Source organism: Leptodactylus fuscus, chromosome 3, assembly GCF_031893055.1.
Source record: "Leptodactylus fuscus isolate aLepFus1 chromosome 3, aLepFus1.hap2, whole genome shotgun sequence".
Lineage (NCBI taxonomy): Eukaryota > Metazoa > Chordata > Amphibia > Anura > Leptodactylidae > Leptodactylus > Leptodactylus fuscus.
Genome location: NC_134267.1, coordinates 69,600,488 through 69,625,715, shown reverse-complemented (window position 1 = coordinate 69,625,715; position 25,228 = coordinate 69,600,488). Strand labels below are relative to the sequence as shown.

General features: G+C 45.6%; 1 protein-coding gene across 2 annotated transcripts in view; it reads right to left on the bottom strand.

Moving 5' to 3' along the window:
* TFB1M (transcription factor B1, mitochondrial) overlaps positions 1 to 25,228 on the bottom strand; it is a 101,601-nt gene that overhangs the window by 6,204 nt on the left and 70,169 nt on the right. The gene's annotated exons all lie outside the window — the stretch shown is intronic.

The following is a 25,228-nucleotide window of genomic DNA, read 5'->3' as shown; positions in this document are numbered from 1 at the left end:
GGAGCGGTGTTTTGGATCATTATCTTGCTGAAATATCCATCCCCGGCGTAACTTCAACTTCGTCACTGATTCTTGAACATTATTCTCAAGAATCTGCTGATACTGAGTGGAATCCATGCGACCCTCAACTTTAACAAGATTCCCGATGCCGGCATTGGCCACACAGCCCCAAAGCATGATGGAACCTCCACCAAATTTTACAGTGGGTAGCATGTGTTTTTCTTGGAATGCTGTTTCTTTTTGGACGCCATGCATAACGCCTTTTTTTTTATAACCAAACAACTCAATTTTTGTTTCCAAAATGAAGCTGCCTTGTCCAAATGTGCTTTTTCATACCTCAGGCAACTCTATTTGTGGCGTACGTGCAGAAACGGCTTCTTTCTCATCACTCTCCCATACAGCTTCTATTTGTGCAAAGTGTGCTGTATTGTTGACCGATGCACAGTGACACCATCTGCAGCAAGATGATGCTGCAGCTCTTTGGAGGTGGTCTGTGGATTGTCCTTGACTGTTCTCACCATTCTTCTTCTCTGCCTTTCTGATATTTTTCTTGGCCTGCCACTTCTGGGCTTAACAAGAACTGTCCCTGTGGTCTTCCATTTCCTTACTATGTTCCTCACAGTGGAAACTGACAGGTTAAATCTCTGAGACAACTTTTTGTATCCTTCCCCTGAACAACTATGTTGAACAATCTTTGTTTTCAGATCATTTGAGAGTTGTTTTGAGTAGCCCATGATGCCACTCTTCAGAGGAGATTCAAATAGTAGATCAACTTGCAATTGGCCACCTTAAATACCTTTTCTTATGATTGGATACATCTGGCTATGAAGTTCAAAGCTCATTGAGGTTACAAAACCAATTTTGTGCTTCAGTAAGTCAGTAAAAAGTAGTTAGGGGAATTCAAATCAATAAAATGATAAGGGTGCCCATACTTTTGCACCGGTCAAATTTTGGTTTAATGCATATTGCACATTTTCTGTTAGTACAATAAACCTCATTTCAATCCTGAAATATTACTGTGTCCATCAGTTATTAGATATATCAAACTGAAATGGCTGTTGCAAACACCAAAATATTTAGAACAAAAAATGATTAAGATTAATAGGGGTGCCCAAACTTTTTCATAGGACTGTATATAACTATAATATAATATAAAACAGACTAAGATGCGATTACATAGAAATATGTGAAACCAGTTCAGAATGAATCATTGAGCATACCAAGAAACCCACCAAAATACTAGATTATGGTCCATGTAGGATTTATCCAAATAATTCAATTCATACATATAGGCATTCATATTAGCAGGAACTTACACCAAGGAATATTATATTATACATATTATAAAGTCAAAGTCTATTATGTTTTAGTAAATTTAAGCTGACCATACACATTAGACAAACGTCAAATGTGACAATTCTGGCGACAAACATGCCGAACAGCTAATGTGTATTGTATTGTTCAGCCAATGTTTGTGGATGGCAAAAATTTACCGTATATACTCGAATATAAGCCGAGGCCCCTAATTTTACCACAAACAACTGGGAAAACTTATTGACTCGAGTATAAGCCGAGAAGGGGGGGGGGGGGATGCAGCAGTGTGATGAACCGGCCCTCAATCATGATTCTCAGCTATATATATGATTATCCATGTATTGGATCAGTGTGAGGGATGGCCAAAACTAATTATCTGTGGCCAGTTGCCAAGATCAAAAGCCATTGTCTCACCCTAGGCATGTCATTAACATATCTGTGCTAACTTCCTTGATTCTTAGCAGGGGGCCATCCTGGCTCTGAAAGTTCTAACACGTGACCAGACTCTGCGGAGTCGGGTTGAGGTGGTAAAAACTTCAAACAGTTATGGTTTTATGATGATATTGCGCCAGGGAAAGATGCTACCATTATGACAATTAGATCTTCCGGTGCGTAGTAGTGAGACACACGTTTTTAACCCAAAAACTTTAAGCCTACGGGCCTGGGAAGAGCCCAGGCCCAGTTCTCGTTATTCAAAGGGTATTGAGTTATCATGTTTGGCGTCAATATGCTGGGAAACTTGCGGTGAGCAAAGACATGCCACTTGTTTGACCGTATTTTCATGTGTTGAGGAATTATGACCATTTATAGTTATTTGATTGCCAAGCTAGAGGGTGGTCCGAAAGCCCTGATGATGTCATTTCAGGGTGGAGCCCAGGGTCAATATAAGAGTGACCTGGGGCGGAGCTAGTTCTTCTTGGTTCCTGTTCTTCTCATCTGGACACATGTAAGCAAGTTGGCTCTGTGTGTGGCCCCCTCCCCCCTTGCTGGGGGGAAGGGCGGGGCAGCAGCGGCCATGTGCTGAGAGACAAAGGAAGCCATGCTGCTGATGGACTTTGAAGGAGAGCCATATACTACTTTAATGCTAATGGACTTATGGAATTATGAGGACTATGATGTAACGCCTATCTGATCATGGATTTATGGACTAAATCGGTATGGAAGAACTCTCTTTATTGCTATATGCTATGTGGGGGGGGGGGGGGGTGCTGCGGTGCCCCCACCAGAGACTTTAATGGACTGTATCTCCTGCCTTGTGGGTACCATGCGTTGGCTGCGGAATCGCCAGGTGCCTAAGGACTGTTTCTGTTTCTAATCTTTTAATCTGTTTTATCTCACTGCACTGTAACATACCTTCTCTGTAACCGTATAAGCTTGTGACCGCCAGGGTATATCTTTATATGTATTTCTGGCTGACCTAGTATCGACCATCTTGGGTTAATAAAATGTTAAAACTTTAGAAGGCTCTTCTCGTATTATCCTATAAGGCCTGGTCCTCTCTCTGGGTTTGTGGGAGCGGACGGTATAGTTAAAAAGACGATCGCGGGTTCCGCCAGCGGCGAAGGCCGGGTGGGCCAGCGGCTGCGGTCGGGTGGCTGAGGTGCGGGCCGTGTCCTCGCGCCTTGTGGGGCCGGAGGCCGGGACGGAAAGGGGCGATTCGTCACAAGCAACTACTGGAAAATTTCAAAAATCAAAATGGTCGGAGCTTTTGGGTGCAGTAGATGCTGGGTCCTGGGGAAGGGGAGGGGGTGTTTTGGTTGTCTGTCTGCCCCTTCCCTGAGCTTGAGGACTGGGTTTTTCCCCCCAACTTGGAATTCAGCCTGGCTGAATATAGGGTATCTATTAACCCCTTCCCGATGGAATAGGAGCGCTGTCCTGTGTCCTTGTGTGTACCACATTGAGCATGGAGAAAAGAAAGAAGACCAAAGAACTGTCTGAGGACTTGAGAAGTAAAATTGTGAGGAAACATGAGCAATCTCAAGGCTACAAGTCCATCTCCAAAGACCTGAATGTTCCTGTGTCTACCGTGCGCAGTGTCAGCAAGAAGTTTAAAGCCCATGGCACTGTGTAGAGATGAGCGAACACTAAAATGTTCGAGGTTCGAAATTCGAATCGAACAGCCGCTCAATGTTCGTGTGTTCGAACGGGTTTCGAACCCCATTATAGTCTATGGGGAACAGATACTCGTTAAGGGGGAAACCCAAATCCGTGTCTGGAGGGTCACCAAGTCCACTATGACACCCCAGGAAATGATGCCAACACCTCTGGAATGACACTGGGACAGCAGGGGAAGCATGTCTGGGGGCATCTAACACACCAAAGACCCTCTATTACCCCAACATCACTGCCTAACAACTACACACTTTCCACATTCAAAAAAACCTCTATCAAAGTGGGAAAATACCTGCAAACCTTCTTTACTCCCCAAATGGATGGACACAAACCCCAATTTAAGCTCAACAAACAGTAACAACCACCCCTTTAAATCACGTTCCCCATGACAACCACAAATGGAATAGGCAATGGGAATTCCAAAAGCCCTCACCCTTAACTGTCATTTTGAGTGTGTGTGTGTGTGTGTGTGTGTGTGTGTGTGTGTGTGTGTGTGTGTGTGTGATGTGGTAAGACCTTCCAAAATTCACTTTTCTAGCCCTTAACATGAGCCCTTCCAAACAAAGTTACAGGACCTTAAGCTGAGCTACCAGCAGAGATTGAGGCCCTTGGCATGAGTAGAGCCTTGCACCAGCAGTGTTTTTGGCACTTAGGGTGAGTTGAGCCTTGTACCAGCGTGTGTCCCTTAACATCAGGCGGGCCCTAAGTTCTGCGCTTTGCACAAAAGTTCCACATTAACTAGGCTGAATGGTACAAAGATTAGTAGGCCCGAGAACCAGGAACAGGTCTTGCAATGGCTGTCGGATAACGCTTAAAGCACATTGTCCACCAGCCAGGCAGCCTCTACCTCCTCTTACCCAACAGTCTTGTCCTCCTTCCACCCAAAATTCCCAATCTTCTCAGAACAATAACCCCAACTGTCCCTGCTCCCCAGAGCTGTTCTCCCTTCCTTTGACTGTACCGCAACCTGCCCCTCCATTTCGCGATTCCACGGACCTAACAGACGAGTATCTGTGTCCAGATGCTCAAACACTAGAGTCTCCTCCATTCCATCTCCGGTCGATTTGGTGGCGGATGACCAGCAACCCACCCTCATCGACGACGACGAGACGCAGTTGCTGTCAGGGCAGCCAGTTGACATGCGCATTGTGCAGGAGGAGGAGGCGAGACAGGAGTTGGAAGAGGAGGTGGTGGACGACGAGGACACCGACCCCACCTGGACAAGGCAGATGTCAAGCTGGGAAAGTAGTGTGGATGTTGAGGCAGGTGCAGCACCAAAAAGGGTAGCTAGAGGCAGAGACATGTCCAGAAGCAGAGGTCAGCTGCTTTGCCGAAGCCAGGCCAGACCCGGAATGTCCGAAGATGTTCCCTTTTGTACCCAGCCCAGAAAAACTCCCCCATCGAGGGCACGTTTCTTGAAGGTGTAGAGTTTTTTCAAGGAATGCGCCGAGGACAGATATAGTGTCGTCTACACAATTTGCCTCTCGAAATCGAGTAGGGGCCCTGAGAAGAGCAACCTGTCCACCACTTCAATGCACCGTCATTTGGAATCCAAGCAATGGAATCAGTGGCAGGCAGCAACGGCAGGACAAACGTCGCCCGCCATTCATGCCACTGCCTCTGCTCACAGTGCTGGCGATGCACTCCAGAGGACGAGCCAGGACATCACTTCATCTGCCTCCGCCACTTTGTTGACTTCTCCCTCATCCTCCCCTGTTTCTTTCTTATCACCTTCTCCTGCACCATCAAAGGCACCATCAGGCGCTTCTTTACAACAACCCACCATCTCTCAGACATTGGAGCGCCGGCAGAAATACACCGCTAACCACCCACCCACGCAAGCCTAGAACGCCAACATCGCTAAACTGCTGGCCCAGGAGAGGTTGGCGTTCCGGCTTGTTGAAACTCCCGCCTTCCCGGACCTGATGGCAACTGTGGCACCTCACTATGCCATCCCTAGCCGTCTCAACTTCTCCCGGTGTGGCGTCCCCGCCTTGCACCAGCACGTGTCACTCAACATCAGGTGGGCCCTTAGTTCCGCACTTTGCTGCAAGGTCTGCTTGACCACCGACACATGGACAAGCGCCTGTGGTCAGGGATGCTGCAGTGCTTATCTTTAATGACAGGCAGGGTGAATGTGGTGGAGTCTGTTCCCCGGGTGCAAACTGGGGTGGCCTATCTCCTCTCCCAGGCCAAAATTCATGGCAGGAGTAGACTGAAACCCTACGACGCTGCAACCTCCACCACAGCTACTAGCGGCAAACGCTAAAACACTGGTGTGGGGAGACGTCAGCAGGCGATGCTGAAGCTCATCAGCTTGGGGGACAGACAGCACAGTGCCTCCGAGGTCAGGGATGCCATCCTGGCTGAGATGGCATTTTTTTTTCCCTGCTACACCTGGGGCCTGGCATTTTTACGCCTGTGATAATGGCTGGAACCTGGTAGCGGCTCTGGAGCTTGCCAGCCTCCAACACGTTCCATGTTTGGCCCACGTCTAACCTAGTGGTGCAGTTTTTTAAAAACATACCCAAATGTACCGAAGCTACTGTTGAAAATGCGGCGCTTGTGCGCCCACTTTTGCAAGTGCACAGGAGTCGCTGCTAGCCTAAAAACACTCTAGCAAGGCCTACATCTGTCCAAACACAGGCTGTTGTCCGTCATTCACACACGCTGAAACCCTACAATACCATATCTTGAGCAGGGTGTGTGAGCTGCACAGACCTTTGATGGAGTTCCATCTACAAAACCCAAGGGTTCCTCAAAGTCAGCTCCCAAAGTTTCTGCACCATGAGTTTCCAGGGGTGGCAGAGTTATGGCTAGGGGCAGAGGCATGGATAGGGATGATGTCTAGGGGCAAAAGCAGTGTGGATGTGGAGGCAAGCTAAGCAGGAAAAACTGGGGGTACAAGCTAAGGCATGGACTGGGGTGATGTCTAGGGGCAAAAGCAGTGTGGATGTGGAGGCAAGCTAAGCAGGAAAAACTGGGGGTACAAGCTAAGGCATGGACTGGGGTGATGTCTAGGGGCAAAAGAAGTGTGGATGTGGAGGCAAGCAAAGCAGGGAAAATGGTGGCTAGAGGCAAAGGGATGTCCATAGGCAGCAAGGGCAAAGATGCAAAACTCTCCCGTTTCAAGAATTTTCCTGACTTGTCTCCCCACAAAACATTCCTGGGAGGAGGGCTGAAACACCACCCTCCTCCTCCTCCGCTGTTAGATTGACCCCAGCTACGAGCTGAAAACGCTGTAACACTGGTGTGGGGAGACGTCAGCAGGCTGGGCTGAAGCTCATCAGCTTGGGAGACGGACAGCACACTGCCTCTGAGGTCAGGGATGCCATCCTGGATGAGATGGCAATTTGTTTATCCCCGCTGCCCCTGGGGCCAGACTTTTTTGTCTTGTTGGAGGGCTCTGGAGCTTGCCAGCCTCCAACATGTTCCATGCCTGGCCCACGTGTTCAATGTAGTGGTGCAATGATTTTTAAAAACATACCCCAAATTAGCTGAGCTAAGGGTGAAAGTGCGGCACTTGGACACCCACTTTCCCAAGTCTACAGTACCTGGAGCTAGCCGCAATACACTCCAGCAAGGCCTACATCTGCCTGAAGCACCTACTGTTGTGCGAGGTCACCACACGCTCTAACCCTAGATACCGTATGTTCAGCAGGGTGTGTGAGCAGCAGAGACCTTTGATGGAGTACCAGCTACAAAACCCAAGGGTTCCTCAGAGTCAGCTCCCTCACTTTCTGCACCATGAGTTTCCATGGGTGGCAGACTTATGGCTAGAGGCACAGGCATGGATAGGGGTGATGTGTAGGGGCAAAAGCAGTGTGGATGTGGAGGCAAGCTAAGCAGCAAAAACTGGGGGTACAAGCAGCCGGTGGCATCATCACTGACAAGCACAGCTGTCTGTCAGCTGACAGGCTGACTTTCACCAAAATGAACAGACAATGGATAGACTCATCATATACATGTCAGTTAAATGACAAATTTAGTGCAATTTGCAAGTCCAAGATGGTTTGGAGATCTGCGGAGAGGAATCTCACCACCTCTTGCGGGTGCCATCATTTGGAAGGCAAGCCCTGGGCTCAGTGGGTGAGAGCAAGCGCAGGATAATCGTCGTTTGGCCTGGCGGCCACTGCCTCTCCCACTGTTGACAGGGCTGGCACTGCAGTCCAGACCAGCAGCCAGGACACCTCCACATCTGCCTCTGACACTTTGGGGAGTTCACCCTTATCCTCACCTTTTCCTGCCATTTCTCCTTTTGCCCGCGCCATCATGCGCCTCTTCCCAGCAACTCCCCATCTCCCAAGCCTTTCATTTCATGCTAAAGTACAGCGCAAATCACCCACATGCCCAAGGCTTCAACGGCCTCATCTCAAGAAATCTGGCCCAGGAGATGTTGGAATCCCGGCTGGGGGACACTCTGCCCTTTTTGGGCAGAGTGTCTACTGCGCCACCGCACTGTGCCGTCCACACCAGCACTTTCCCCCAAACATGAGGCGGTCCCTAAATTCAGCGCTTAGCCCTAAAGTTCCATGTGACCAGTTACGAATGGACAAGTGCATGCGGACAGGGACGCTACCTTTCAGTTTGGGCACAGTGGTTGAATGTAGTTGAGGCGTGGACCGGGTCGCAAAATGTGGTGGCCTGACTTGTCTCCCCACACAACATTCCTGGGAGGAGGGCTGAAACACCACCCTCCTCCGCTGTTAAATTGACCCCAGCTACGAGCTGGAAACGCTGCAACACTGGTGTGGGGAGACGTCAGCGGGTCGTGCTGAAGCTCATCAGCTTGGGGGCCAGACAGCACACTGCCTACAAAGTGAGTCATGCCATCCTCGATGAGACGGCAATGTGGTTTTTGCCACTGCACCTGGGCCCAGGCATGTTGTCATGTGTGATAATGGCCGTAACCTGGGATTGGCTCTGTAGCTTGGCAGCCTGCAACATATTCCACGCCTGGGCCACGTTTTTAACTCATTGCTGCTAATCTTTTGAAAAAGGTACCCCAATGTTCCTGAGCTAATGGTGAAAGTGTGGCGCTTGTGCGGATAGTTTTTAAAGTCTATAGTTGCTGCTGCTAGCCTCTATGCACTCCTACAACGCCTATACCTCCTGGAACAACAGCTGTTGTGCGACGTCTCCACACTGCTGGCACTAAACATATCATGTGTTGAGCAGAGTGTGTGAGCAGCACAGACCTTTGATGTAGTTCCAACTCCAAAACCCTCGGGTTCGTCAAAGTCAACTCCCTCAGTTGCTCAACCATGAGTGGCCATGGGTGGCAGACTTATGTGAAATCCCATCCCATCCATTGCACTGGACACGAAACATTAGCATGCGCTCAGCACAACTTCGGATATGGCAGCTGCGTTAAGCAGGGTGCAGGGTACAACACAGACCAGGCCCGAGCACCAGGAACAGGTGTTAGAAATACTGCAGCATCTGCCATTTCCTTCCAATTTTGGGGTTTTGGACCCGCCACCGACTTGTCTGGACCTAAGTGGGGATCATGAGACACAGTTGCCATCAAGGCAAGCTGTGGTCATGTGCGGTTTGCAGTAAGGGGGCAGTGCGCAATTGGAAGAGGAGTTGGTGGATGACGAGGCCACCGACCCCACATGGACAGGGGTGATGTCTAGGGGCTAAAGCAGTGTAGATGTAGAGGGAAGCTAAATCAACAAAAAACCTGGGTAGAAGCAAAGGCATAAACTGGGGTGATGTTTAGGGGCTAAAGCAGTGTAGATGTGGAGAGAAGCTAATTCAACAAAAAAAAAAAAGGGTAGAAGCAAAGGCATAAACTGGGGTGATGTTTAGGGGCTAAAGCAGTGTAGATGTGGAGGGAAGCTAATTCAACAAAAAAAACAGGGTAGAAACAAAGGCATAAACTGGGGTGATGTTTAGGGGTGAAAGCAGTGTAGATGTGGAGGGAAGCTAAGCAGCAAAAACAGTGGGTAGAAGCAAAGGCATGCAAAACTCTACCCTGTTGGAAGACTTATTCCTAGGTCTGGAACACGTTAATGGCCCCCCTGGACAAATTACTGCCACTCAGGGGCCTAGTGTCACCAGGAGGGACAAGTATAGGCGCATGTTGTGGGAATACCTGGCCGACACCAGCTCTGTCCTCTCCGATCCCTCTGTGCTCTACAGCCTACACTTATTTTCTCATCTTTTTTTCTGAACTGCACATCTCTTGCCTGCTTCCTTTGGGATCTTACAAGTGGTGGTCCACTTCCACAGATGGTAACTTCAATAGACAGTGTAACGGGAGTAGCTGAGGGATCGCTGTCTTAACCACTTTTTGGCACAAAATTAACTTCCAAAGCCAAATATGGTGCAAGTATATGATGCAAGGACACCTACACACCTATCTCTGACACATTGGGGAGTTCACCCTCATGCGCCCTTTTGGCCTGCACGATCATGCGCCTCTTCCCAGCCACTCCACATTTCCCAAGCTTTTCATTGCAGGCAGAAGTACAACACAACCCACCCCCATGCCCAAGCCTTTAACAGCCTCATCGATAAACTGCTGGCCCTGGAGATGTTGGTGTTTGTTTATGCTTCTGGAGACCCAGGCCTTCCGTCAGCAGATGGCAGCTGGGGCACCTCCCTATGCTGGGCCTAGCCGTTACTACTTCTCTTGGTGTGCTGTCTCTGCCTTGCGCCTGCATGTGTCCCATAACATCAGTCGGGCCCAGAGCTCTGCGCTTTGCTGCAAGGTCCACTTGACCACCGACACATGGACAAGCGCCTGTGGTCAGGGATGCTGCAGTGCTTATCTTTAATGACAGGCAGGGTGAATGTGGTGGAGTCTGTTCCCCGGGTGCAAACTGGGGTGGCCTATCTCCTCTCCCAGGCCAAAATTCATGGCAGGAGTAGACTGAAACCCTACGAAGCTGCAACCTCCACCCCAGCTACTAGCGGAAAACACTGTAACACTGGCATGGGGAGATGTCAGCAGGCCGTGCTGAAACTGATCAGCTTGGGGGACAGACAGCACAGTGCCTCCGAGGTCAGGGATGCCATCCTGGCTGAGATGGCATTTTTTTTTCCCTGCTACACCTGGGGCCTGGCATTTTTGCGCCTGTGATAATGGCTGGAACCTGGTAGCAGATCTGGAGCTTGCCAGACTCAAACACGGTCCACGCATGGCCCACGTTTTCCAACTTGTTGGTGCCATGTTTCTTTGAAACCTACACCATTGTGCCTGATATACAGGTCAAAGTGGGGCCATTTTCGTAAGTGAGAACTAGCCTCTGCTAGGCAGAAAACATTCAGAGCACACTCCTCTCATCTTCGCACCGTTGGCTGGCGGAGGAAGACGAGGGGGTTGGAGTGGCATCTGATGTCCCTATCCCACACGAGGCTAGAGGGTGCACTTCAGTGCATCCCATTGCTTCACCACAAATGGTGTGAAGGGGAGTGGAAAATGGAGGAAATGGAGAGTGACCCTTACAGTTGGGGCCAGCAAAGTCATGCCAAGTAACACACTGGCACACATGGCTGACTTCATCTTGGGTTGCTTTTCAACACATATTTCACATCATGAAGAACAAATAATACTGGATTTTTACAAGCCTCGAACCCTGGTCTAGGTCTAATGTCTGTTCCTTTCTTATATTAGGGGAGAGGGAAAAAAAATTACTTCAGTGATACGTTTAGTGTACATAGACTGACTATTAATGTGTATCCCACTTAGTGTTGTTAGGGTTACACACCGTCACAACCTGGCTAAAGCTTCTATAGCTGTTAATAAAGTCAACATAACTTTACGGTATCCAAAAAGACAGCTGGTACCGACAGAGAGCAAGACAAATGTCAACCAAAGCTGTGAGCTCTGAACACCCACAGTGACTTTGGCGTCATCATCATTATAAGGGAGCGGGTGGTAATAAATAACTTGGCAGTGCCTAAAACCCAAAAAGCTTATACAACTATATTTAAATTAAGATACACAAATGACACTTTTCAGTAGCATGTCATGAGACAAGCTGATAAGCTCTTCCTTTGTGCAGTGCTATTTGAAAGTTAAACGCTGCCTTTATTTTAATTCTGGAGAAGGTGCAGACATTAGATTTAGAACATGTTGTCTTCATTGTCCAAATCCTCTATATAGGTAACGTGTTTTTCGGGCCAAGCTGTCTGGGAACGAGCTGGTGCAGCACTGACAACCTGGGTGAATATGGCAAGAGCCTGAGATGTAGGGTAAATGAATCCCCAAATTATTTGTGGAATTCCCAGTGAGACAATGGCACTATCTACCAGTAGCAAAAATTGTGGGTGCACGTAACCCCAATATATTCTTTGAATTACCAGTCAGAAACTGGCACTATATGGCAGTAGCAAGAAATGAGGGTATTTGTAACTCCAATATATTCTTTGAATTCCCAGTCAGACAATGGCACTGTATAGCAGTAGCAAAAATTGTGGGTGCACGTAACCCCCATATATTCTTTGAATTACCAGTCAGAAACTGGCACTATATAGCAGTAGCAAAAATTGTGGGTGCACATAACCCCAATATAATCTTTGAATTCCCAGTCAGACAATGGCACTATATACCAGTAGTAAAAATTGTGGGTGCACATAATACCAATATATTCTTTGAATTCCCAGTGAGACAATGGCACTGTATAGCAGTAGCAAAAATTGTGGGTGCACGTAACCCCCATATATTCTTTGAATTCCCAGTCAGACAATGGCACTATATACCAGTAGTAAAAATTGTGGGTGCACATAACCCCAATATATTCTTTGAATTCCCAGTGAGACAATGGCACTGTATAGCAGTAGCAAAAATTGTGGGTGCACGTAACCCCAATATATTCTTTGAATTACCAGTCAGAAACTGGCACTATATAGCAGTAGCAAAAATTGTGGGTACACATAACCCCAATATAATCTTTGAATTCCCAGTGAGACAATGGCACTGTATAGCAGTAGCAAAAATTGTGGGTGCACGTAACCCCCATATATTCTTTGAATTCCCAGTCAGACAATGGCACTGTATACCAGTAGTAAAAATTGTGGGTGCACATAACCCCAATATATTCTTTGAATTCCCAGTGAGACAATGGCACTGTATAGCAGTAGCAAAAATTGTGGGTGCACGTAACCCCCATATATTCTTTGAATTCCCAGTCAGACAATGGCACTATATACCAGTAGCAAAAATTGTGGGTGCACGTAACCCCAATATATTCTTTGAATTACCAGTCAGAAACTGGCACTATATAGCAGTAGCAAAAATTGTGGGTGCACATAACCCCAATATATTCTTTGAATTCCCAGTGAGACAATGGCACTGTATAGCAGTAGCAAAAATTGTGGGTGCACATAACCCCCATATATTCTTTGAATTCCCAGTCAGACAATGGCACTGTATACCAGTAGTAAAAATTGTGGGTGCACATAACCCCAATATATTCTTTGAATTCCCAGTGAGACAATGGCACTGTATAGCAGTAGCAAGAAATGAGGGTATTTGTAACCCCAATATATTCTTTGAATTCCCAGTCAGACAATGGCACTATATACCAGTAGCAAAAATTGTGGGTGCACGTAACCCCAATATATTCTTTGAATTCCCAGTGAGACAATGGCACTGTATAGCAGTAGCAAAAATTGTGGGTGCACGTAACCCCAATATATTCTTTGAATTCCCAGTCAGACAATGGCACTATATACCAGCAGTAAAAATTGTGGGTGCACATAACCCCAATATATTCTTTGAATTCCCAGTGAGACAATGGCACTGTATAGCAGTAGCAAAAATTGTGGGTGCACGTAACCCCCATATATTCTTTGAATTCCCAGTCAGACAATGGCACTATATACCAGTAGCAAAAATTGTGGGTGCACGTAACCCCAATATATTCTTTGAATTACCAGTCAGAAACTGGCACTATATAGCAGTAGCAAAAATTGTGGGTGCACATAACCCCAATATAATCTTTGAATTCCCAGTGAGACAATGGCACTGTATACCAGTAGTAAAAATTGTGGGTGCACATAACCCCAATATATTCTTTGAATTCCCAGTGAGACAATGGCACTGTATAGCAGTAGCAAAAATTGTGGGTGCACGTAACCCCCATATATTCTTTGAATTCCCAGTCAGACAATGGCACTATATACCAGTAGTAAAAATTGTGGGTGCACATAACACCAATATATTCTTTGAATTCCCAGTGAGACAATGGCACTGTATAGCAGTAGCAAAAATTGTGGGTGCACGTAACCCCAATATATTCTTTGAATTCCCAGTCAGACAATGGCACTATATACCAGTAGTAAAAATTGTGGGTGCACATAACCCCAATATATTCTTTGAATTCCCAGTGAGACAATGGCACTGTATAGCAGTAGCAAAAATTGTGGGTGCACGTAACCCCCATATATTCTTTGAATTCCCAGTCAGACAATGGCACTATATACCAGTAGCAAAAATTGTGGGTGCACGTAACCCCAATATATTCTTTGAATTACCAGTCAGAAACTGGCACTATATAGAAGTAGCAAAAATTGTGGGTGCACATAACCCCAATATAATCTTTGAATTCCCAGTGAGACAATGGCACTGTATAGCAGTAGCAAAAATTGTGGGTGCACGTAACCCCCATATATTCTTTGAATTCCCAGTCAGACAATGGCACTGTATACCAGTAGTAAAAATTGTGGGTGCACATAACCCCAATATATTCTTTGAATTCCCAGTGAGACAATGGCACTGTATAGCAGTAGCAAAAATTGTGGGTGCACGTAACCCCCATATATTCTTTGAATTCCCAGTCAGACAATGGCACTATATACCAGTAGCAAAAATTGTGGGTGCACGTAACCCCAATATATTCTTTGAATTACCAGTCAGAAACTGGCACTATATAGCAGTAGCAAAAATTGTGGGTGCACATAACCCCAATATAATCTTTGAATTCCCAGTGAGACAATGGCACTGTATAGCAGTAGCAAAAATTGTGGGTGCATGTAACCCCAATATATTCTTTGAATTCCCAGTCAGACAATGGCACTGTATACCAGTAGTAAAAATTGTGGGTGCACATAACCCCAATATATTCTTTGAATTCCCAGTGAGACAATGGCACTGTATAGCAGTAGCAAGAAATGAGGGTATTTGTAACCCCAATATATTCTTTGAATTCCCAGTCAGAAAATGGCACTATATACCAGTAGCAAAAATTGTGGGTGCACGTAACCCCAATATATTCTTTGAATTCCCAGTGAGACAATGGCACTGTATAGCAGTAGCAAAAATTGTGGGTGCACGTAACCCCCATATATTCTTTGAATTCCCAGTCAGACAATGGCACTGTATACCAGTAGTAAAAATTGTGGGTGCACATAACCCCAATATATTCTTTGAATTCCCAGTGAGACAATGGCACTGTATAGCAGTAGCAAAAATTGTGGGTGCACGTAACCCCCATATATTCTTTGAATTCCCAGTCAGACAATGGCACTATATACCAGTAGCAAAAATTGTGGGTGCACGTAACCCCAATATATTCTTTGAATTACCAGTCAGAAACTGGCACTATATAGCAGTAGCAAAAATTGTGGGTGCACATAACCCCAATATAATCTTTGAATTCCCAGTGAGACAATGGCACTGTATAGCAGTAGCAAAAATTGTGGGTGCACGTAACCCCAATATATTCTTTGAATTACCAGTCAGAAACTGGCACTATATAGCAGTAGCAAAAATTGTGGGTGCACGTAACCCCCATATATTCTTTGAATTCCCAGTCAGACAATGGCACTGTATACCAGTAGTAAAAATTGTGGGTGCACATAACCCCCATATATTCTTTGAATTCCCAGTCAGACAATGGCACTGTATAGCAGTAGCAAAAATTGTGGGTGCACGTAACCCCCATATATTCTTTGAATTCCCAGTCAGACAATGGCACTGTATACCAGTAGTAAAAATTGTGGGTGCACATAACCCCAATATATTCTTTGAATTCCCAGTGAGACAATGGCACTGTATAGCAGTAGCAAAAATTGTGGGTGCACGTAACCCCCATATATTCTTTGAATTCCCAGTTAGACAATGGCACTGTATACCAGTAGTAAAAATTGTGGGTGCACATAACCCCAAAATATTCTTTGAATTCCCAGTGAGACAATGGCACTGTATAGCAGTAGCAAAAATTGTGGGTGCACGTAACCCCAATATATTCTTTGAATTCCCAGTCAGACAATGGCACTATATACCAGTAGCAAAAATTGTGGGTGCACGTAACCCCAATATATTCTTTGAATTACCAGTCAGAAACTGGCACTATATAGCAGTAGCAAAAATTGTGGGTGCACATAACCCCAATATAATCTTTGAATTCCCAGTGAGACAATGGCACTGTATAGCCGTAGCAAAAATTGTGGGTGCACGTAACCCCCATATATTCTTTGAATTCCCAGTCAAACAATGGCACTGTATACCAGTAGTAAAAATTGTGGGTGCACATAACCCCCATATATTCTTTGAATTCCCAGTCAGACAATGGCACTGTATAGCAGTAGCAAAAATTGTGGGTGCACTTAACCCCCATATATTCTTTGAATTCCCAGTCAGACAATGGCACTATATACCAGTAGCAAAAATTGTGGGTGCACGTAACCCCAATATATTCTTTGAATTACCAGTCAGAAACTGGCACTATATAGCAGTAGCAAAAATTGTGGGTGCACATAACCCCAATATAATCTTTGAATTCCCAGTGAGACAATGGCACTGTATAGCCGTAGCAAAAATTGTGGGTGCACGTAACCCCCATATATTCTTTGAATTCCCAGTCAAACAATGGCACTGTATACCAGTAGTAAAAATTGTGGGTGCACATAACCCCCATATATTCTTTGAATTCCCAGTCAGACAATGGCACTGTATAGCAGTAGCAAAAATTGTGGGTGCACTTAACCCCCATATATTCTTTGAATTCCCAGTCAGACAATGGCACTATATACCAGTAGCAAAAATTGTGGGTGCACGTAACCCCAATATATTCTTTGAATTACCAGTCAGAAACTGGCACTATATAGCAGTAGCAAAAATTGTGGGTGCACGTAACCCCCATATATTCTTTGAATTCCCAGTCAGACAATGGCACTGTATACCAGTAGTAAAAATTGTGGGTGCACATAACCCCAATATATTCTTTGAATTCCCAGTGAGACAATGGCACTGTATACCAGTAGTAAAAATTGTGGGTGCACATAACCCCAATATATTCTTTGAATTCCCAGTGAGACAATGGCACTGTATAGCAGTAGCAAAAATTGTGGGTGCACGTAACCCCCATATATTCTTTGAATTCCCAGTCAGACAATGGCACTGTATACCAGTAGTAAAAATTGTGGGTGCACATAACCCCAATATATTCTTTGAATTCCCAGTGAGACAATGGCACTGTATAGCAGTAGCAAAAATTGTGGGTGCACGTAACCCCAATATATTCTTTGAATTCCCAGTCAGACAATGGCACTGTATACCAGTAGCAAAAATTGTGGGTGTATATAGCCCCAATTCTATTGCTAGGGGACTTGCAGGGTATTTCTGAGGTGAAGGTGGGGGGGCACACCGTTGGAACGGGGATTTGGGGTGTATATATGGGGTATACGGGAATACACTGTCAGTGTGTTCCATTCAGGATCCTGGGAAAGCTGGGTTGCGGCGATTGAGCCCGTCAGTGCCACGTTACACTGACAAGCTTCTCCCTGGAATTGAAGTGATATGTAAGCCCAATATATTCTTTGAATTCCCAGTCAGACAATGGCACTATATGGCAGTAGCAAAAATAGTGGGTGTATATAGCCCCAATTCTATTGCTAGGGGACTTGCAGGGTATTTCTGGGGTGAAGGTGGGGGGCACACCGTTGGAACGGGTATCGGGGGTATATATCGGGTATACGGGAATACACTGTCAGTGTATTCCATTCAGGATCCGCGGAAAGCTGGGTTGCGGCGATTGAGCCCGTCAGTGCCACGTTACACTGACAAGCTTCTCCCTGGAATTTAGCTCTTATAAGAGCTGTTGGTTGTCTTCTCCTTCCTATCCTAGCCTGTCCCTGCCTACCCAGAATCTAAGCCCTAGCTAACTGGACGGAAACCTCCGTCCCCGGTGAATTGCAAGCTCAGAATGACGCGAAGCTGGGCGTCGCTGTTCTTTTAAATTAGAGGTCACATGTTTTCGGGCAGCCAATGGGTTTTGCCTACTTTTTTCAACGTCACCGGTGTCGTAGTTCCTGTCCCACCTACCCTGCGCTGTTATTGGAGCAAAAAAGGCGCCAGGGAAGGTGGGAGGGGAATCGAGTAATGGCGCACTTTACCACGCGGTGTTCGATTCGATTCGAACATGCCGAACAGCCTAATATCCGATCGAACATGAGTTCGATAGAACACTGTTCGCTCATCTCTAGCACTGTGGCTAACCTCCCTAGATGTGAACGGAAAAGAAAAATTGACGAGAGATTTCAACGCAAGATTGTGCGGATGGTGGATAAAGAACCTCAACTAACATCCAAACAAGTTCAAGCTGCCCTGCAGTCCGAGGGTACAACAGTGTCAACCCGTACTATCCGTCGGCGTCTGAATGAAAATAGACTGTATGGTAGGATACCCAGGAAGCCCCCACTTCTTACCCAGAGACATAAAAAAGCCAGGCTGGAGTTTGCCAAAACTTACCTGAGAAAGCCAAAAACGTTTTGGAAGAATGTTCTCTGGTCAGATGAGACAAAAGTAGAGCTTTTTGGGAAAAGGCATCAACATAGAGTTTACAGGGAAAAAATAGAGGCCTTCAAAGAAAAGAACATGGTCCCTACTAGAGATGAGCGAACACTGTTCGGATCAGCCGATCTGAACAGCATGCTCCCATAGAAATGAATGGAAGCACCTGTGACGCTGACTTTGCCAGTGTCACAGGTGCTTCCATTCATTTCTATGGGAGCGTGCTGTTCGGATCGGTTGATCCAAACAGTGTTCACTCATCTCTAGTCCCTACAGTCAAATATGGTGGAGGTTCCCTGATGTTTTGGGGTTGCTTTGCTGCCTCTGGCACTGGACTGCTTGACCGTGTGCATGGCATTATGAAGTCTGAAGACTACCAACAAATTTTGCAGCATAATGTAGGGCCCAGTGTGAAAAAGTTGGGTCTCCCTCAGAGGTCATGGGACCAGCAGGACAATGACCCAAAACACACTTCAAAAAGCACTAGAAAATGGTTTGAGAGAAAGCACTGGAGACTTGTAAAGTGGCCAGCAATGAGTCCAGACCTGAATCCCATAGAACACCTGTGGAGAGATCTCTTGATGGCAGTTTGGAGAAGGCCCCCTTCACATCTCAGGGACCTGGAGCGGTTTGCCAAAGAAGAATGGTCTAAAATTCCAGCAGAGCCTTGTAAGAAACTCATTGATGGTTACCGGAAGCGGTTGTTCACAGTTATTTTACAGTCTAAAGGTTGTGCTACCAAGTATTAGGCTGAGGGTGCCATTACTTTTATCTGGCACATTTTTGGAGTTTTGTGTAAAATGATCAATGATTTGACTTTTTTTCATTCTCTTTTGTGTTTTTTCATTGCAAGCAAAATAACTGAAGATATTAATACCAAAGAGTTTGTGCTTGCAATCATTTTCTGGAAGACAATGAGTATTATCTGACAGAATTGCAGGGGTGCCAATACTTCTGGCCAACACTGTATATTCAGCCTGGCTGTAGACAGACAAGCAAAACAGATAAATAGTTGAAAGATCACTCTTACTATTCATTTCAAGGGGGGGTGGGGGTGGAAGGGGATATTGTTATATACACTCCATACACTGTATTTGTTTGCACGGTGTAGGTTGTACTCACATTCTACTGCAGTTGTTCCAGGGAGAGAAGGTTGTCCAGCTAGAAGGTCCACAGGGAGTGCAGCGGGATGCCCTCACTGTCCGGCTCCTGCGGCAGCTCCAAGCTGGTGATGGTTCAAGTGCAGCTGCTCATCGCTCTCTGTCTTCAGTTCCTGCCGACCTGGACCCGCGGGGAGCGCCATCTTCCTGTGGACCCCGCCAGCATCGTCACTTAACTGCGCAGAGCGTCAACGGTTTTGGCGGCAAGGTCCGGACCCACGCAGAGCGCCATCTTCCTGTGGACCCCGTCAGCATCGTCACTTAACTGCGTAGAGAGTCAGCAGTTTTGGCGGCAAGGTCCAGACCCGCAGGGAGCGCCATCTTCCTGTGGACTCGACGCCGAAACTGCCAACTCTCTGCGCAGTTAGTGACGATGCTGGCGGGGTCCACAGGAAGATGGCGCTCCCCACGGGTCCGGACTGGCGGCATCTGAAGGTGGAGAGCGATGAGCAGCTGCACCTGAACCATCACCAGCCTGGAGCTGCCGCAGGAGTCGGACAGTGAGGGCATCCTGCTGCACTCTCCGTGGACCTTCTGGCTGGACAATCTTCTCTCCCTAGAACAACCGCAGTAGAATTTGAGTGCAAACTACACCGTGCAAACAATACAGTGTCTGGAGTGTATATAACAATATCTCCCCTGCGCTTGACTCGAGTATAAACCGAGGGAGACTTTTTCAGCACAAAAACTGTGCTGAAAAACTTGGCTTATACTCGAGTATATACGGTAACTGAATTTTAAGATCCCCATCTTATCCACATCCCCCAAAGACATGCACACATCCAAGCCAAGAGTCTAGTTGAATGTTTTTAGATAATCTAGAAGCAAGAATTATTTCTCCAACTGCAAAGTACTAAAAAAGCTCTAAATGTACCATTTTACCACATATATGTATATGCCATTGTTTGTGCTCTCCCAGTTTTAAACTAAAAACGCCCATAAACTTTAACATCCCTTTCCAACATAGGACATACATGAAAATTATAATTGGAAAGGAGTTCCTGCAATTTGCTATACAAGGTTGAATGCAGGATCTGATAGCTCCAACAACAACAAAAAAAGAAAATGCCTCAAAAAGAAAAGCACTAACCCCTACCACTGCCTGCCTGCACCGCCCCTTGCAGTAAGAGTTGATACTCCCACTTCTATGACATCAACCATCCTACCTAATAGCAATAGCAGTGGTCCCAGGGTCCGCCCCCAGTGCACCCTCATTTGCATAAGACTGCAGTTTTTTTCTACAAATTAAAAAAAAAAAATAATAATAATTGTGTATTACTATAATGTACTGGGTAATGTGGTGGCAAAAGAATATGCATGGGGAGGTGATAGACTCCCTTTAAGAAACACAGATTTCACATTTTGTTTCGCATTAAAACTACCATTAAAAATGTCTCTTGCTCTCATCTGTCATAGAAGAGAAATGGACAGAAATTAAATGGATTCAGACAGAGCCCCCTTCACCTGGCATCTATTCCCATTCACTGTAGGGCAGTGATGGAGAACCTGTTAGACACTGAGTGTTCAAGCTTCAACCCAAAACCTACTAAATTATCGCCAAGTACCAACACGGCTATTTAACCTTAATACTGTGCGGATCTACAATTGTGGACAGTTATGGACCCGCAAAAGACAGAGCTTTCAATTATACAAACAACTTTGTACTGAAAGGTAAAGGTCTCTGCATTTGGTACTTTTGAATAGTTAATGTTCACTATTTCCATTGCACATGATCTGTTTTATAGTGACCGTACAATGTTATTACATCCTGTACTAATATCACGTCTACAGACTGAGGGTGCTGATTCTACATCAGTTACTCTATTGCCATTAAGGTCCATTGCTCTAATCCTATGACGAATGAGCGGAACATATATTGATAACAGTAGCATGAACTTACTCACGACACAGTGTAAGAGATCAATGAGATCACTTCAGTATGATCTGTGAAAAACAGGACACAGATAATAGAAGCAGCAACTAATGTATGGTGCGATATACGACGACCCCTCAAGGATTTACTCTTATGAATCTTAAACAACCCCCAAGATGCTGAAGCTCCATCACTTTCTCACACTAAATTGTGCAGGAAAAAATGACAAGCTCATTCTATTCATAAACAATGGAAGCAAAAAAAAGGATGAATTTGTTTCAATTAATTCTGCAGGAATAAATTATAGCGGCACATCATAAAGAGACAGCGAATGAAAAGGGATGATGAGCAGTACGAGACAAAAAGTCCTGAAATCAATTATCACTATAAAAGTATGCAGATAATGTTGTTCCTTACAAAGAGATCCTCTATGAGCAAAGCAAGGCAGCACTTGAAATGATCATGTACCCGGCGTAGCTATGGCAACTAACAGAAGAAAGAGCGGTTTTATCTGGGAAAGGACATTCCACACAAATGATTGATTGCCGACTATTTATTTTGCACACAGCAATTAGAAGATGGCACATAACATTTAATAAAAAGTAGTCATGGGGGCTACGATCAGGTCACAGGAAAGATGCACATACACTTTACACTAGCTTCATAAAGGGGCTATGCCACAAAAATATCTATCCTCTATCAATAAGATAGAGGACACATTGCTGATCGGTGCCCCCCATGTCACATCGTTTTCAAAGCAATTTTTGTTCAATACGTAAAAAAAAAAGGAGAGACAAAAAGACAATAGAATATTCTCTAGCGTCTAGGCGCGGGTTCACATTAAGTGATGTAAGAGTCAGGCTAACCATCCTATAGTAAATGCTACAAATAGCAATGAAGAGACTAAACGGCAATGTATGACGCATGAACGTATTTTAGGTCAAACTTGTTTTCAAACAAAATATAAAATTGTATTTTGCTATTATAGTTACTGCTGCGTTGTGGGTTTTGCCCTTTAGTAAATTGTGAGGGTGGACCTGGCAGAGGAGGAAAGGAATGCTGAGAAGAGAGAATAGAAAATGGTGCAGTTTTATTTCCACTGTAGATATCCAAGGCCCGAATACTTTAACGCTGTAACTTGATGTTAAGAATTCAGTGTTACCTGGACAAGGACAACTCAATCTCCATTCATTTCATAACCATGACATTTATTTCACAATGCTCCATGTAAAAGCAGATTGTAAAGTTCCTTACTAACTTATCCTAGGGCATTACACATCCACATCTTGCTTTGTGAAAGTACCGGTATGTAGCCAAATCCCCCAAACTGCCCCATCTTTTTGCAAAAATAAGACAGGGTCTTATAATAATTTTTTCTCCCAAAAAATGGCAAGGGCTTATTTTCAAGGTAGGCAACAGATCAGAATCTTTCCTGAATTGCTCCAGGCAAATCTTGTAAAATGGTTAGGGGTTAGTAACCCCAACCCTAAGTTATATTCCCAGTTGATGGTGCTGTATTAGTGGGTCTTCACAAAATTACTGGCCCTCTCTCTCGCTCTAAGCACTTTGTAAGGCAGTGGCACCCGGCTCTCTATCTCCTCTCCTTCAGGTTCTCCTTAATGCTAAGGGGGAGGTGTAGCGTAGTGGTTGTGTCAGTGGGATCGAGCAGGGGTGGCACCCAATGTCTGGTCACATAGGTAGCCAAGCCCACAGCATAGTAATGGCCATAAGGCGTAACCCAGGAGGCAGCACTAGAAAGGCAGACAGCGGGTGCCCTGCTGTAGAGGGAGGTAGCAGAGCACTTTTCCAGGACAGTTGGGAGCTACGGTATGCCAATGTCCGTCTCTGTGACATCAGTGACATTATTATTATTATTGTTTATTTATATAGCACCATTAATTCCATGCTGCTTTACATTTGGGGGTTACATACAATACACAAAATATACAGGTAGATATAATACTAACAGTGATCGGCTGGCACAGTGGGGTAGAGGGCCCTGCCCGCGAGGCCTTACAATCCATGGGGGAAGGGGGATAGAGACAGAAGGAGAGGGGGTCACTGTACAGATGGGGGTGCGGTGATAGTGTTATTGGAGGTTGTAGGCCTTCCTGAATAGGTGAGTCTTCAGGGCCGTCTTGAAGCCTGTGATTGTGGGGGTCAGTCTTATGTGTCTTGGTAGGGAGTTCCAGAGTATGGGGGATGCACGGGAGAAATCTTGGAGACGGTTGTGTGAGGAGCGGATGAGAGCAGAGCGGAGTAGGAGGTCATTGGAGGATCTGAGGTTACGTGTGGGCAGGTAGCGGGAGATTAGTTCAGAGATATATGGAGGGGCCAGGTTGTGGATGGCTTTGTATGTTAGCGTTAGTAGCTTGAACTCAATTCGCTGGGTTATGGGTAGCCAGTGGAGGGACTGGCAGAGGGGAGCAGCCAATGAAGATCGGGGGGTGAGGTGAATTAAACTAGCAGCACAGTTTAAGGTGGACTGGAGGGGGGCGAGGGTGTTTGCTGGGAGTCCATCGAGAAGGGTGTTGCAGTAGTCTAAGCGGGAGATTATGAGGGCCTGGACGAGCATCTTGGTACATCACATGACATAACCTAGTGCTGGAGGCGCTGACTGTAACTAGGGCTGATTCAGGTAACCATGGCATATCTATCTGTGGGGCTGCGTTGATATGCTTGGTTCTGTTGACAGACTCTCTTTAACACCCAAAATGAAGGGTACACAGCAAGCTATGCTTCATTTGAGTATGGGGTCCCCTTACTTTCAAAGATATTTATAACATTTTAGCAACAATAGAAACCACAAATGGTATAACAAACAAAATACGGTCACAAGGTGGTAATATGATGGAAATAAGTGTCAAAGACAGCAGCATATATCCAAAATTAATATACATATAATACAGGAGGAAATCAAGTAGAGAAGAAAAAGATAAAAACCAACCTGAGTTTAGGGGAGAAGAGAAGGAGAAATAGCACTTCAGTGTACATGGGCAATAATAAGAGATGTCTAAGGAGTCGCCTAAGGGGTGGAGTGACCCTAGGTGCTCAGACCTTATCAAAGATCAGGCGGATATCAGAAATAATTAAATTTATCCAATCATGAAACATAATTGCATCAACCAGTCTCATAACCTCTGAGGATTTTCTCCAGTTGGGGGCAATGTGAATCAAGGCAGCTAACAAAATATATTAGAGCAACTTAAATTAGGAATAATTCAAATTAGAAGATTTAAGATTAAGCAGAAATATGGGGGCTTAATATCAGAAAGACTGCCCTGAAAGTTATTGCGCAGTCCTATGGATAGCCAACCAATGGTGTCGGGCATGAAGGCAGAACCACCACATATTGAGGGTGGTGCCTAAGGCACTACAACCCCTGAAGCAAAGGGGTAGTAAAAATGCTATGGAGGGTGACGGACCAAATATGTCCTCTCCAAAAGGATCTCGAAAACAAAAGAAAGACACCGAGCGGCCTGTAGTGTGGCACTGTTGTAACAACACAATTGGTAAAGCAGGTAAACAGCTCACCTTGGGGGGGGGTTGTGATTACACAACCTTGTAGAAATGGGAACGTTTAGCAGAGCTTCCCTCTCTGTATGTGCAGAGCTGCAGGGTTCCTGGCACCTCACGGGTGTGGATATATAACAACAAAAAGGACCAGCAACCAGATCAGGGTGAACAATCCAGTCACAAAGGAACCGCGCTCACCAGATGAATGAATACAAACGGTTTTATTAAACAATTCGAGCACAACTCGACGAAGGGCGAAGAGAACTCCCGAACGCGTTGTGCTCGAATTGTTTAATAAAACAGTTTGTATCCATTCATCTGGTGAGCGCGGTTCCTTTTTGACTGGATTGTTCATCCTGATCTGGTTGCTGGTCCTTTTTATTGTTATCTCTCCAAAAGGATGACCTGCCAACTGCCTTTGCTAATCGATGTACAGCAGTCAACCCTTGGGCTTGAGCTCCCAGGCTGTCATAAAGTCAAGCTTACCATCAGGGGTTTGGGCATTTA